Consider the following 15,137-nt stretch of genomic DNA (forward strand, 5'->3'; position numbering starts at 1 on the left):
TGAAAGCCTTAGGCAGCAAGAAGAAAAGATACAAAAGATAAAAGGATTGGAAAGGAAAGGAAGATACAAAGTTGTCATTATTCACAGATGATGTGATTGTGTGTATTAAAAAAATCTTCCTAAAATCTATATATTAATTATTACAATAACAGTTTACCAAGTTTCCTGAATACCAATTAGTGGACAAAAATACATGGAATTTTCTGCATATTAGGACTACATATTTAGAGAATGATGCCATTTAAATAGCTTTAAAAATATCAAATGGGAATTCGAGGTTCCCATAGGATTATGGTAACTACCTAAATCTGAACTTCCTCCTGTATCTTCTGAAACTATTAAGATTAACAAAAAGAAGAAAAAAACACACCCCTAATTCATACCTATAGCATAACTAAGAGACAGAGAATACTACAAACTTACTTGAACTTGTAAGTGGGAAAATAAATATCCAGAACCATCAGAGTCAACTCTTTATCCCAATCCAGGACAGAGTCAAGTAGAGACTGTACAGGAACAGGAGAGGGGAGAGGGTATTAGCAGGAGTGAAGCACAGATGAAATCACCCTCTGAACAAAGGATCCCACTCTCAGTGTAAATACTGAGAATCAATGTGAACCCTGGTGTAGGAGAGTGCCAGCTACTGGGGAATGAAATGGAAGAGGCTTGAAAGTTTATGAGACCAGAAGCGACCAACTTGAGAAGGCACCAGTTCTGGGGTACCAGGATGCAGTTTGGAACGAAGGAGGTTTTCTTTGAAGGCTGATTGGTAAAGGGAATTAAGGGAACAAGCAAGATATAAAAATTAAGTGCCTTACATGAAAGAGTATGATTAAGTCCCAAGAAATATCAGACATCCCCAAAGGTACATCTATTAAAGAAGCTCAGCTTTTCTGTACCAACTAAGAACCATTAATCCACCTAAAACCTTCACCTCAGTCTCTTCCCATGGAGAAACACCTGTTATTTATGATTCAGGAAAATTCAAAACATTTAAAATTGAACAGAAAATGTCAGGTAACACCCACACAAAGCTACTTTAAAAGGGAAATTAGAAGTGAAAAATCAAAGTTTTTCACACGGTAAAAACATTTCTCATCTCCCACACCACTAGAAAACAACTATGAAGCAGGGGGCAACTGAAATACATTTCAGCATTCATTAAATATCATTAAACAAGTATTTTCACACATGAAAGAACACTTTGAATCAGAAATCCAAAAACCTAGAATGGAGAAGAACAACAGCATAAAAAGAACAGAAAAGAAAAAAAGTGGAAGATGTGAGACACATGTTGATCAAATAAACTCAGGAGAAACAGGTGAGAAAATTTTTTTTTATAATTTCAGAGACGAAGATGAAATTACAGCTTACTCAAGGGAGAATAGGTAGATGGACTGAAAAACATGAAGGGGAGGCATGGAAATAGCCAAGAGTAGGAAAACCAAATTTAAAAAGTAAATGGATGAGAAAGGATTAGATATAGAAGATAGGCAAAGAGAGTCCAACATACAAGTGATCGTGCTCTCCAAGGAAGTACAAAGAAAGTGATAGAAGTAATATTTAAAACTAATTCAATAAAAACAATTGTGGAAATTTAAAAATATACTTACATATACATGTTGGAAGGGCCTACTGTGTACCTGGAAAACTGACTGTAAATGTTACCTCTGAGACATATCCTAGTAAAACTTTTAGACTTAAGGAAAATCTTGAGATACGCAAAAAGACCAAGTCATTTACAAAACAGGAAATCAGGCTAGTTTTGGAATTTTGACAGGAACACAGCATAAAGCAACAGTGAAACAGCATTGTCACAAAACTCAAGGAAAGAAAACATAAACTAAGGGTTTGATGTCCATTGAAGTTATTCTTCAAGTATCAAGGCTGTAGAAAAACAATTCTAAGCATGAAGAATTCAAGAAATACTGAACTTAGAAACCTTCTTGTGGAACCTCCTAGAGGATAAGCTTCATTAAATCAAGAGATGATTGGGGATAGCTCAAAGGCATGGTGTTGAGTATTTAATATGTTTAATTGTAGATCTAAGACCAAAGCAGACAGGGGGGCAGTATGTGAATGTTATATGTTCTCATAAAATAGAAATAACACAACTAAAAAAAAAGGGTGACAATAAGTGAGACAGGAAGGGGAAAGTAGAATAAGCTCATTAATTACCATATAGGTAATAGGAAGAATTAAAGCTATAGTCGAAGGTTAAGTAAGGGAAATCAGGCTTAGGAACATGACAAAAGGTATTAGTATAAATATCACCATTAAAACAACAATATCACATTTTCTAAATACAAAAAATAAATGCTTAAGACAAAGGGAATAGAATACCTAAAAACATATTAGCAGAAGTACATTAAATACAATACAAAATAATATGGGGTAGAGACTAAATATTTTAGTTATATCATTAATTCTAACTGGGATAAACCTCACCAATTAAAAGGAAAGTATTTTCAGATTGGTTTACAAAGAATATCTAAATTTGTCTAAGACAAATACACCATTTGCAACATGGAGTATTCGACAGCTTTACAAAAGAATATGGAAGATTCCTATACATTGATCTGGAGTGAATTTCAGGGTGTCTTAGGTTTAAAAAAGTGGAAAACATTTCAAAGAATGTATGTAGTATGCTATTTTACAATTTTCTGTTTTCCTTTTACCCACCCCAACCCCAACCTAGTCTTTTAAATTGTTTACTAACAAATCACTAATTGCTTGAAGATGGTAATCAAAAATTTAAATAAGGGCCACTAAAACTTGAATATCAATTAAAAAGTGTCATCTTAAAAAAGGCTATAAATCGATGAGAATGTAGTATTTAATTCACAAAAATATACTGACATAGGTGTTTTGAGGAATACATGCATTCCATGGGAGATACCTGTATCTGATTTGGGCAGACATTATTTCTTAGATAAATTTGTTAGTAGAGCAAAGCGTTATTACATCTACTGATCATGCTGTTAAAAAAAAAAAAGATGACCAGTTAAAAAACACTCTTCTTCTTGAAGAGCAGATGAACAAACCTGTGGAAAATATGATAGCCTGGATCATTCCACATCTATTCCAACTCTTTGTAGTATTCCCTTCCATAGTACACATGTTGGAGAGCTAAAACCATCATTTCTCAGATGTCACTGTGGCCCAGATTTTGGATGTAATTTAGGTTCTACCAATGAGATGCACACATGGAATTGTGAAATCAGAACTGAATTAAATGGAGGGAGAGGCAATGGTAGGCAGGGATCCATTTTGCTGGCATTGCTCTGGCATAAGGGGCATGGCATTGAAGTCAGCAGTTCCGGCAGCAGCATCTGGACATCCAGGTCGTGACCTCGGCGGTGTGATGCTGGAAACAGCAGTTGGTGCAATGACGCAAAACCTCTGCACTTCTCTGGCAATCACAGATAGCTGTTTCCCTGTTGGGCCAGTTCTGGGGGTGTTCTGGGTGTCAACTCTGGAGCATAAGCACACTGAGTTCTCTGTACTGAAGCTCTTTACTCTTAGAATAGCTAGAGATATTTCCCTTTTCCTAAAACCGAATCCTAACTGATAAAATATCCTAGAAGGGGAAAATAATATCCTAAGGAAAATACCTTGAAAATTTGATGTGTGTTTTCTTGAAGTTCCTAAGCCATAGAATTCATTATTGAACACCCTGAACTATTAAACTACCAATAAATAGCAGCCTTCAATATGCGGAGTAACCTGGCCATTCATCCTCCAGTCTCCTTTGACATGGTCATTAGAGAATCAATCCCAAATCCATCATTCCCTTCCTACGTTACTCCTACCTCTTATCTTTTGTTTACTACTTTTATGATTGCAGCAGCTACTGCCATATAATCAAAGCAAGCCACTTCTGTTAATTCTGTAACCTGCATCAGAGAGGGATGATTTAGGCTTTTTTAGGAAAATGCTAGGACCAGACTCAGGCCTGTCATCTTGGCCCAGGCTAAAGATAAATAGGGCCATCTCTACACATAAAGTTCCTTGTCATGGGACTTTGGGGCCTGGCAGAGGAGCTTTCAAATGGACACTGTTCCTAGCTCTTTGCTGTTCCTGGGGAAGGTGAGTTCTTAGAAAATCCTTGGAGAAAAAGAGGATTGTATTCTATTACAAGAGTCAATAGTTTATCTAGGCTAAGACCTAATAGAGACCTGGAGTTTGATCATAGAAGAATGCTTGCCTAGGCCTGTCACATGCTTGTCACAGCAAGACTGGAAGGTTATTTAGGGATGGAAGGGTAAGAATCTTTCAAAGAAGCATGGCTGTTGGCATAGTAAGGCATGCTTATTTTTGTCTCATGCCTTTGCACTTGCTCCAAGGAAAAGTCTTCCCAACAGCTTTATGTGTCTGGTTTCTCTCCAATCAGAGGCAGTATTGGATATAAGAACATGAAGTCTGCCATGAACATGCCTCTAAATCTCAATTTTATCTATTAACATATCTGTGACTTGGGGCACAAATTCGTAACTTTGCTGTGTCTCAGTTCCCACAACTGTAAATAGGGATAATAACAGCGCTTCCCTTAGAGGGTTGTCGTGGGGTTTACATGGGTAATTACACATAAAGCAGTCAGAATGGTGCATCATATTCACCACGTAGATGTTAAGGTATTATTATCGTTCAGATGTTGGTTCTCTCCTCAGAAAACCTTGATGACAGTTATATCTAAGAAGTGATCCCCTGCTGTCACTGTCTATCATAGTACCTTAAGTTACTGTCTGCCCAGTGCTATTTAAAAATTTTATTAAAATTTTATTAACATTTAAAAATTTTATTCTCCCATACATATATACAAATAAATGTTCAAACCAAAGGTATGACTTAATCATATGTTGTGAAATTAATATAATATAGCATGCACAAAAATGAAAGAGAATAGAAAATATAGTAAACACTGGTTTGTGAAACGTTTGTTTCAGTCATTTAAACATGTGTGTGTCTGGGTCACAAAGATCCATGAATTTCTTATCGTAGGTCACGGTCAGTAAGTTTGAAAACCACCACACTAGAATGAAGGTCTGTGAGAGCAGGAATCTTCTGTGTTTTGTTCATCAAAGTGTCCCTAGCACCTAAAAGGGTACCTGACACAGAGAAGGTGCTTAATAAAGATTCGCTGAATGAGTGAAAAAAGGGAGATGACTTGCAATTTATGAATTCTTTTGTTTAATCAGCATTTGTTGAGGAATTACTATGAGTCAGGCACCATGATGGCGCTAGATACCGAGATTTAAAAAAAAAAAAAAGTTTAATGTTTTCTCTCCCTTACTAACTGTGCATTTTTGGATGGAAGGTTAGTATCCTAACCGTGTAAGGAACATATACCCCATAGGACCCAGTATAATATATAGCACATTTGGGCTTAATAGTTTATTCATGCATGCATGAAGTAAATGGTTAACTCCGGGTGGCAGGATTAACTTAATTTTTCAATAATCACTCAACAATCTGCCTTGCTAAGGTTTGTGGGCCTTAGAATTAAGGTTCCAGTTTTTGTGACAGTTGATAATGCATTGACTTACTTATTTTTTCTTTTATTTACATGCGTGTTCTTTCAGGATCAAAATTGCAGTGAACAAACAGAGACTGATATGAAGACATTTCAGTCATATAAGCATTAAGCCTTTTGGGAGGCTTGCAAGGAAATACAGTCCTTCTAAGTATAACATGGGGTTTCTTAACTTTGGCACTATTGACAATTTGGGCTGGATAATTCTTTGTTGAAGAACTGCCCTCTGCATTATAGGATATTTAGCTGCATCTGTGGCTTCCACCCCCCAGATGCCCATAGTACACCCCTCCTGCCTCCTGGAGCTAACATTATAAATTGCTCCCAGTTGAGAACCACTGATCTATCCCTCCAGTCATCTTAAAGTAATTCCCCCCTAGAGGTGAAAAATAATAGTAATCCTGGGTCCCAACTGCAACCATGAATTGGCTACTGATACAAGAGTTCAGCAAAATTCAATGAAAGCATTCTGTGAGAATCGTTTGGTTACATGGAATTTATAATACACAGAATTGCATATTTTATTATTATTTGTGAAACATGTCAGAAAAATTTAAAATAAACGTGAGTGTAAGTGAAAAGAAAATAGTAATCCTGCCTCTGGTTTTTTCTTTCATAGATCATGCAAATATATATGGAATTTATATTTGGAAGGAGTATAGGAAAAATCAAGTGCAGTTGTCATTATCGCTGTATTTCAAGCCTCATCAGTGATATACTCATTAGTTCATTCATCTAATATTTGGGGTTTTCCCTACACTGGGAGAAAAATAGAATATATGAGGAGAGCTTATTTGATTTGACTGTTTCTGTGTATAGAAGATTTCAGTTGGTTGTGGATATTTAATTAGCATTGAAAGAGTTTGAGCTGGCTCTATACCTCTACAGACAGTGTTTCATAGGTCCAGGTAATGGCAAATCATAATATAATAATAACTCACATTTTCAGTCAAAGTACTTTCACACATATTACCTCATTTGATTTGAAACATTACTGCATGTCCAAGGTCCCTTGTCTAGGAAATAGAATTTTTTGGTTTTGTTGATTTTAATTTTTTGTATGATTATTAAATTTTTTTAACAGTTTTTTTTAACATCTTTATTGTAGTATAATTGCTTTACAATGGTGTGTTAGTTTCTGCTTTATAACAAAGTGAATCAGCTATACATATACATATATCCCCATATCTCCTCCCTCTTGTGTCTCCCTCCCACCCTCCCTATCCCACCCCTCTAGGTGGTCACAAAGCACCAAGCTGATCGCCCTGTACTATGCAGCTGCTTCCCACTAGCTAGCTATTTTACATTTGGTAGTGTATATATGTCCATGCCACTCTCTCACTTCGTCCCAGCTTACCCTTCCTACTCCTCGTGTCGTCAGGTCCATTCTCTATGTCTGCGTCTTTATTCCTGTCCTGCCCCTAGGTTCTTCAGAACCATTTTTTTTAGATTCCATATATATGTGTTAGCATATGGTATTCGTTTTTCTTTCTGACTTACTTCACTCTGTATGACAGACTCTAGGTCCATCCACCTCACTACAAATAACTCAATTTCATTTCTTTTTATGGCTGAGTAATATTCCATTGTATATATGTGCCACATCTTCTTTATCCATTCATCTGTCAGTGGACACTTAGGTTGCTTCCATCTCCTGGCTATTGTCAGTAGAGCTGCAATGAACATTGTGGTACATGACTCTTTTTGAATTATGGTTTTCTCAGGGTATATGCCCAGTAGTGGGATTGCTGGGTCGTATGGTAGTTCTATTTGTAGTTTTTTAGGGAACCTCCATACTGTTCTCCATAGTGGCTGTATCAATTTACATTCCCACCAACAGTGCAAGAGGGTTCCCTTTTCTCCACACCCTCTCCAGCATTTATTGTTTGTAGATTTTTTGATGATGGCCATTCTGACTGTTGTGAGGTGATACCTCATTGTAGTTTTGACTTGAGGACATGGGGTGTGGGGAGGGTAAGCTGGGACGAAGTGAGAGAGTGGCATTGACATAAACACTACCAAATGTAAAATAGATAGCTAGTGGGAAGCAGCTGCATCGCACAGGGAGATCAGCTCAGTGCTTTGTGACCACCTAGAGGGGTGGGATAGGGAGGGTGGGAGGGAGATGCAAGAGGGAGGAGATACGGGGATATATGTATATGTATAGCTGATTCACTTTGTTATAAAGCAGAAACTAACACACCATCGTAAAGCAATTATATTCCAATAAAGATGTTAAAAATAAATAACTTGGAGGGAAAAAAATAAAAGGGGTCATCCCCCATTACAAAATAAATGAGTCACAGGAATGAAATGTACAGTGTAGGGAATTTAGTCAGTAAGAATGTAGTATCTTTTATGGTAACAGATGGTAAGTAGACTTACCACGGTGATCATTTGAAATGTATAGAAATGTAGAATCACTATGTTGAGAACCAGGAACTAACATGGTGTTGTGGGTCAATTACACTTCAAAATCAAACAAGTGAACTCATAGGCAAAGAGATCAGATTTGCGGTTACCAGAGGTGGCAGTGGTTAGAATTATAGGACGGTGGTGAGAAGGTACGAACATCCAGTCATAAGATAAATAAGTACCAGGGATGTAATGTACAACATGATAAATATAATGAACACTGCTCTGTGTTATATATGAACATTGTAGAGAGAGCAAATCCTAAGAGTTCTCATCACAGGAAAATAATGTTTTTTCCTTTTATTTTGTATCTATCTGAAATGATGGATGTTCACTAAACTTACTGTGGTAATCATTTCATAATGTATATAAGCCAAATCATTATGCTGTATACCTTAGACTTATACAGTGCTGTATATCAATTATATCTCAATAAAACAGGAAGGGGAAAAAAGGGGTCATCACCCGTGAGATCTTTAGGCAGAGTTTGGAGGTGAACTCTTAGATATACAAGCTTGCGGTAGAGTCCTGCGTGAAGAGAGACATTGCCTGCATCAAAGAAACTGCCCCGATATTTCTAATGGGGATTGTCTAAAATAATACAAAAGTACCCCACGAGAGACACTCGGTTTGAGTAGAAACAATGCCTGACACATATTGAGCGTCTACCTCTGTCTCAGGAACTACAGAATGCCTTATTTGTATTAACTTAGTTCTCACTGCATGGGGAAATTAAAGCACAGGAAAGTTAAATAACTTGCCCAATTCATGTAGCTAGTTAGTAGCTGACCATGTCCAAATCATAACAGTAGAATAAGCCATTTCCTGCCCATTACCTCCGTTCCCTTCTCCATACCCCCTTCATCCCAGAGGAGTCAGAATGCAGCCTAGGTAGGGGTGGGGTAGGACAGGAGTCAAAGAGTAGGTGGGGATGTGGAGAAACAGACCTCTTTTCTCACTGCAGGCAACGCTGTGAATCAGAAACAAGCTGTAGAAGGGATACAGTTTTACTTGAAGTGACATTTAGAGTTTTGTTAGTGAAAGGTCATTGTTCTCATGTGAGATTCACTCTGATTGACAAGGTTCTCAGAAAATTTCATTTCCTGAGACTGGCCAGGAAAGTCATGAGATCTGCCCTCAGTTTAATCTTAGGAGTAAGGAAGAATTAGCTTCACAGAGCTGGGAAGCTGGGAGAAAGGATGACATTGTTTTCTGTTACCCCCTCTATGGAGTGCCACTCTTTGAACGTGGCACACGTGACTTGTTGAGTAGTCTCTGTGTGTAGAATGCTGGATTCAGAGATGCAGAGCGTCTTAGAGGGGGCTTTTCCCTTAGATTATAAAGATGGATGGATAGATAGGTAAATATTTAGATAAACAGAAAAGCCAAGACATAAAAAAATCAAAACATATTTTCATTTATAGCTATGTAATATATAATATAGCTATATCATGGTTCAATGTAGATATAAACATATTTCATTTACTTGTAAAAATACCTATGGTGGTTAGAATGCCTGAGGATAGTTTTATGCATAATAGTGGAATGTGGGGGAGAGCAGAGGAGGCAGCCTCCACAGCAGGAAGCAATGGGGCATCTCAATCCTGCGAAGAAAATATGTGGGAGGATGGGAATAGATAACTCCTGAAGTTAAGGGAAGGATGCAGAATGCACGTATCAGGTAGAACAGAGTAGTTCTTCATTGGTAGCAAAGAGGAGGACAGTCAGGCCAATAGGACCGCTGTGGACAGCTCTAATGCCATCATCTTATATTTAATCTAACTTCCTGTGGTCCCATACAGCCTAGTAAGTCACACTGAAAACTTATTTTACTGCCTCAGGCCAAATAGCCTAGGGGAGTCTTTGTTTCTGTAATCGAAAAGCCATGTAAGAATCAAAGGTTTTCGAGATGAGCTATCATCTGCATCCGCAGAATTCAATACCCCACTAGAAGTGAAAGAAGCCCTTGATTATTAAATGTCTACTTTAGTCAGAGAAACACGCTGGCGACAAGGTTAAACAGCAAGCTTGCACATTTTTGTTTGCTGAATCTGTGAACAGGCTGGTGATAACTCTGTTCTTTATGGTAATTGATTCACAATGGTGGTTGCAGAATTTCTTTTCCTGGCTATGCAATGAGGAAGAAGGAGGAAGAACAAACGTTTTTCTCTAGAATGCTTAAATCAATTTTTCTAGTGTTTTAAATGCTTGGAGTCCTAAGAAGCCTGTGCATTATGTAGCTGAGTGAAGTGGGGTTTCAAATGGTTGCATTCATTTCTGCCCTCAGGTCAGCTAGCTTATCTCACTGAGGTAAGGAAAAACTATACTTGAAAACTCAAAAACAGTGTCCTTTTCAGCTGAGTCCCATAAAAAGTAAAACCAAATTGCATAGGCAGGGACTGTGGCTCGTGCTACTTATTTTTTCAGGTTTATTTCATATCTGTATCAGACTGATTCTCTGCCTTCTTATTTTTGTTTCATTTATTTATTTTGGCTGTGCCAGGTCTTAGTTGTGGCATGCGGACTTCTTAGTTGTGGCGTGTGAACTCCCAGTTACGGCATGCATGCAGGATCTAGTTCCCTGACCAGGGATCGAACCCCGGCCCCCTGCATTGGGAGTGCAGAGTCTTACCCACTGGACCACCAGGGAAATCCCCTGACTCCTTTGTATCCAGTGGTAATTGTGATAATTTTAATGTGGCTGATTTTAAAAAGTGGCTCCGAATCTAAAGATGGCCAGGACAAAGGAGAGGACATTGCATTTTGAGAGATCTAATGCCTTTGCCATTAAAACCCCTGTAATTATTTGTATAATATAAACATCTACAAATAAATTAATTGGTTTAATGCAGTCTGGCTTGTAAACTGAAAATTTTCACTTCTATTCAATAGAAAAATAACAGGAAAGAGAGCAGCTATTAACTTGACCTTGCAAGAGCTATATCTTGTGGCTCTCAGAGGGCAAAGGATCTACTGACCTTGTGAATTTTCACCTCCATTCATCCTTTGGACAGTTATAATTTTTTCACCAACTGTGTGCTAAGTCATCATTCTCGTGACTGGGTCTCCATAAAACCTATGAAGACACATAACATCAGTGCTTTATAGCTTACAGTCTTAAAATTTAAATCCTTGTATCTTCTACATGCTTAGGATTAGCTCCCTTTCTTTCAAATGCTTGGAGAATCTATTTTCAACCTTTCTCTCCTGGACTCCACTGCCCCTGCCCTTTCCCACTCCACCACTCCTCTTGCACCTTTCAACAGCTCCAACTATTCTGTAATACGTGTGACATATCAAATCTGTTTTCTCTGAAAAGGGGATCATTCTCTGTTGCAGAATTTGGGACCTTTTTTCTTAAATCAAGGAGAGCACCAGAACGTTCCCTGAAAGAAAAAGAAAAATTAAAAACTGCTTAATTCTAAAATCACTTAATTATCTCTTAGCCTGCAGCTCACTTCATATTAAAAAAAACCCTCCAAAATCCAACTCTCCATAAAAGATGCTTTTAATTCACCCTTTGCCAGAAAACACTGACTTCTTTACTGAAGGAAGTCCTGAGTGTTTACTATTTAATTCCCAAACCACATCATTGATTTACCTTTTCTTCTACCTGCAGATACTTGTTACTTTCCATCATTAAGAACACAGATCTTAAACTAAAAAAAAGGCTAAAGATTAACAGGCTTAACATACATATACTACAGAAGGTGACTGCTCTGTGTTGTCAGACATTAAATCAAGCTGTGTAAGAGTTTCTTTCTTGGTTGGCTGACAACAGAGCAGCGAGCTATGTGAGGAGAATACTGTAGTATTTCTCTTGGGCACTTTGACAATCAAGTGTGATAAGTCACATACCATTTTGTGTGCCAAGGCAAGTACAATTTAAAAAAGAAAGCTCCTCTTAGTTGGTGAGATTAGTAGGAGAGTGTTCTTTTTTTTTTTTTTGTGGTACGCGGGCCTCTCACTGCTGTGGCCTCTCCCGTTGCGGAGCACAGGCTCTGGACGTGCAAGCTCAGCGGCCATGGCTCACGGGCCCAGCCGCTCCGCGGCATGTGGGATCTTCCCGGACCAGGGCACGAACCCGTGTCCCCTGCATCGGCAGGCGGACTCTCAACCACTGCGCCACCAGGGAAGCCCGGAGAGTGTTCTTAAAAAGATGAATTGTATTAACATGCCTTAAAAAAGTCTTTTTTCATCTTTCTGCGAACTAAAAGTATAGACCTATATTCTGATCTGATATCTAACATGCTTAGTCTCCTTTGGAGCCAGATATCCATTAAATACTCTGTTTGGGAGAGAAAAATCACTCTTTTGTTTTTTAGATGATGGATGTCAATATTTTGGATTTTTGTACAAAAATAACAGACTGGTCCTTGCTGGGTCTAAGTGAAAACTTATCTTCTAGGGCCAAAGAACCACACCAGCCCCATCTATGTACACACACACACACACCTGCCAGCATATATTTGCATAAATAATTTGGGGAAGAGAGTCTGTGAGGATAGAAATTTAGTGTACAGGTATCCAAGGTAAGAAAGAGAACACTAGAGAGAGCTGCCTCTAGTTCCACAAGGGTTGCGTTGGACTAAGTCTGCATCTCTTGCTCTCTGGTTCTGCTTCGAATATAGTACATCCTAGTTAGGGCACCATCAGGACTGAAAGGTCATCATCCTGTCTTGAGTATCCTGTGCGTTTTCTGATTCATGCATCCCAGGACACGGCACCCTGGGCAAAGTGATAATCCCCTGATGAACAATGCAGAACGTAGAGGAGAGCTTGATGCCTGGTGGGGCATGGCAGATGCCCCCATATATACTGGATGCCATGCTGAGGCCTGGTGGGTGAATGGCAGTGCCTGGTGAGCACACACTATGTACGTGCTGTGAGACATCTCCCAGGCACTTGGCAGGAATGTTCTCTAAGAGGCTACCCGAACAGGGCAGCGTATTCCCTGCCCTGGTTGGGTGACCTCAAGAACTACAGCAGTGGTTTCGGTTAGAGGGGACTGAGGGCTGCAGGGAGCTGACAGGACTGGTGCAAATTTGATGAAGACCAGTTAATCTGAGTTATGTAAGACATACATATCTTTTTATGCAAAATGCCTTTTCTGAAAATACTGTGGCTTTGAATTTACAGATTTAATTAAAGTGTTTATTTTCCTAATCTTTAAAAGCTTTGTGAAAAATACTCCTCTTAGAATTGGGTTCCGGGCAAAAGCAGTTTACCTTCAGCAAACTTGGGACTTTGTTGTGTCATAAAATATCCCCAAAGCCCCACCAGACTGTAGGGACAAACGAAAACACATTAGTATGAAAACTCAAATTCCACTACCTGAATGCCTGTACATCCTCACAGGAACCTCATTCCATGGCTGGTGGGATTTGCAGTAGTTCTGCTGTGAGGAGACTGAGGTATTGATGTGCTAGTGATGAGTCTGCTTCTGCCTTGGATGACCTTGTGTTCCTTAAAGGCACTCCTGTTCCTTAAAGGGACTAGAGCCTTTTCTTTAACCCCATTCTCCATGCTTGATGTTCTGGTAACTGTAATTACCTCCTGTGGAGGGCTGGACCCAGAGGAGGGAGTACTTGCTTCATCCTCCACCACTGCTGTAAATTCATCCTTGCGGCCATGATGTCATTGCCAGTCAGATCTGATATTGTCCATTGTGGTATCTTACCTTCTGGGTGACTCTCTAACCCACCCAGGATATCATTAGTGATTCTAATCCCCATTTGAGTCTTCCTTGCTCTCCCAGGGCTGCCCTCTACACTGATGCTTCTCAAACTGAAATATGCACATGAAACCCATGGAGATCTTGTTGCAGTGAAGATTCTGATCACTAGGTCTAGGGTGGGGCCTGTAGTTCAGCTGATGCTGCTTGTCCAGGGACTGCACTTTGAGTAAAAAGGCTTCTTTACCCAGAGTGCTTCCTCCTCATACTTCTTCCTGCTGGGTCTCAGATTCCTCCCCTTTCTTTCTGATTCCTTTTCCCAAAGTCCTTACATACTTTTGTTGGGTTATCATGAATCCTTTCGAAATAAAAAGTACCAGGCTATTTGTTGACCCAAAATGAGGTGACCTTCTTCAAGTCAACAGAGCAGATTCTCACTGTAAACCAGAAGTCCTCCCATCTCTTTCTTCCTGCAGGATACCACCTTCTGTAACCTGTGAAGATAATTCAAGTTCAGTAGCATTTGCCCTGTCCATAACATTCTGGTCTATAACATAGAGTCCCTAAGCCATTATGACAGTGTGCCTCCTAGGTCTGCTGGCAATCACCTAGAAACATGAATCTAAGTTCATTCAAAAATGCTGACACTTTGTCTCCACTGAATCTGGGAAAATAGAAGGTAGCATATTGTTCTCTTTCCTCTTTGCCATGTTATACCGTCAGTTTCCTCTAAACTAACATGCAAAACTGATGAAGGATCTTCATTAGAGGGTTAGGGTACTTTCAGAAAGGAATGCCAACTGGGAGGGAAAAGGTTAAAAGTTCTAGCAAAATTGAAATATTTCCTTGAATAGCCATAGAAAGGTACTTAATGACTGCACCTCATCAACGAAAGTGGACCCTTCTGTCCAGTGTTAACCTCGCTCTCTTGATCTGAATTTGACATCACGCTTTCCAAACATCTCTCTGACATCTCTCACCCTAAACAAAAAGATACCTCACTCCTTTGTATCCATTTGTATCCTTGTCCTTCCTCTGTCCCTTACAGTGTCCTAAAGGCTTGGGAAATGGTACGGACAGGCAGCAATTCTTTTCATTGTCTGGTCTCATAAGCCCTTCAACTTGACTTTGCTCTTCCATATTTCCACCAGTGGGAGCTGTGGGCTTGAATGTTCTTTAATGGATTGACCTGTTGGAAAACTTAGAGCATAGGATACATTTAATTTAAAACAATACTGTTTAAATCCATGTTGGAAAAGGTATATTTCCTCAATTGACAAAGCATGTGGTATCCTACACTTGGGGTCGATTGACACCTGTTGCAGTAATCATTTGTTTTCTTTTTGTCTCTCCTTGGGGTCTGTTGAAATGACTAAAGAGCTAAGTCAATCTCCAGTGGACCCAAAAAAGTGTCAGATTTTGACCCATTCTGTAATTTTTTTCCTGAACCATGGTTTCCTTATTGGTACATATAAACTCTCAGAATATCACAGAATTTCACAAAGGGATCTAAGC

The sequence above is a fragment of the Stenella coeruleoalba genome (genome assembly GCF_951394435.1).
Source record: "Stenella coeruleoalba genome assembly, chromosome: 13".
Lineage (NCBI taxonomy): Eukaryota > Metazoa > Chordata > Mammalia > Artiodactyla > Delphinidae > Stenella > Stenella coeruleoalba.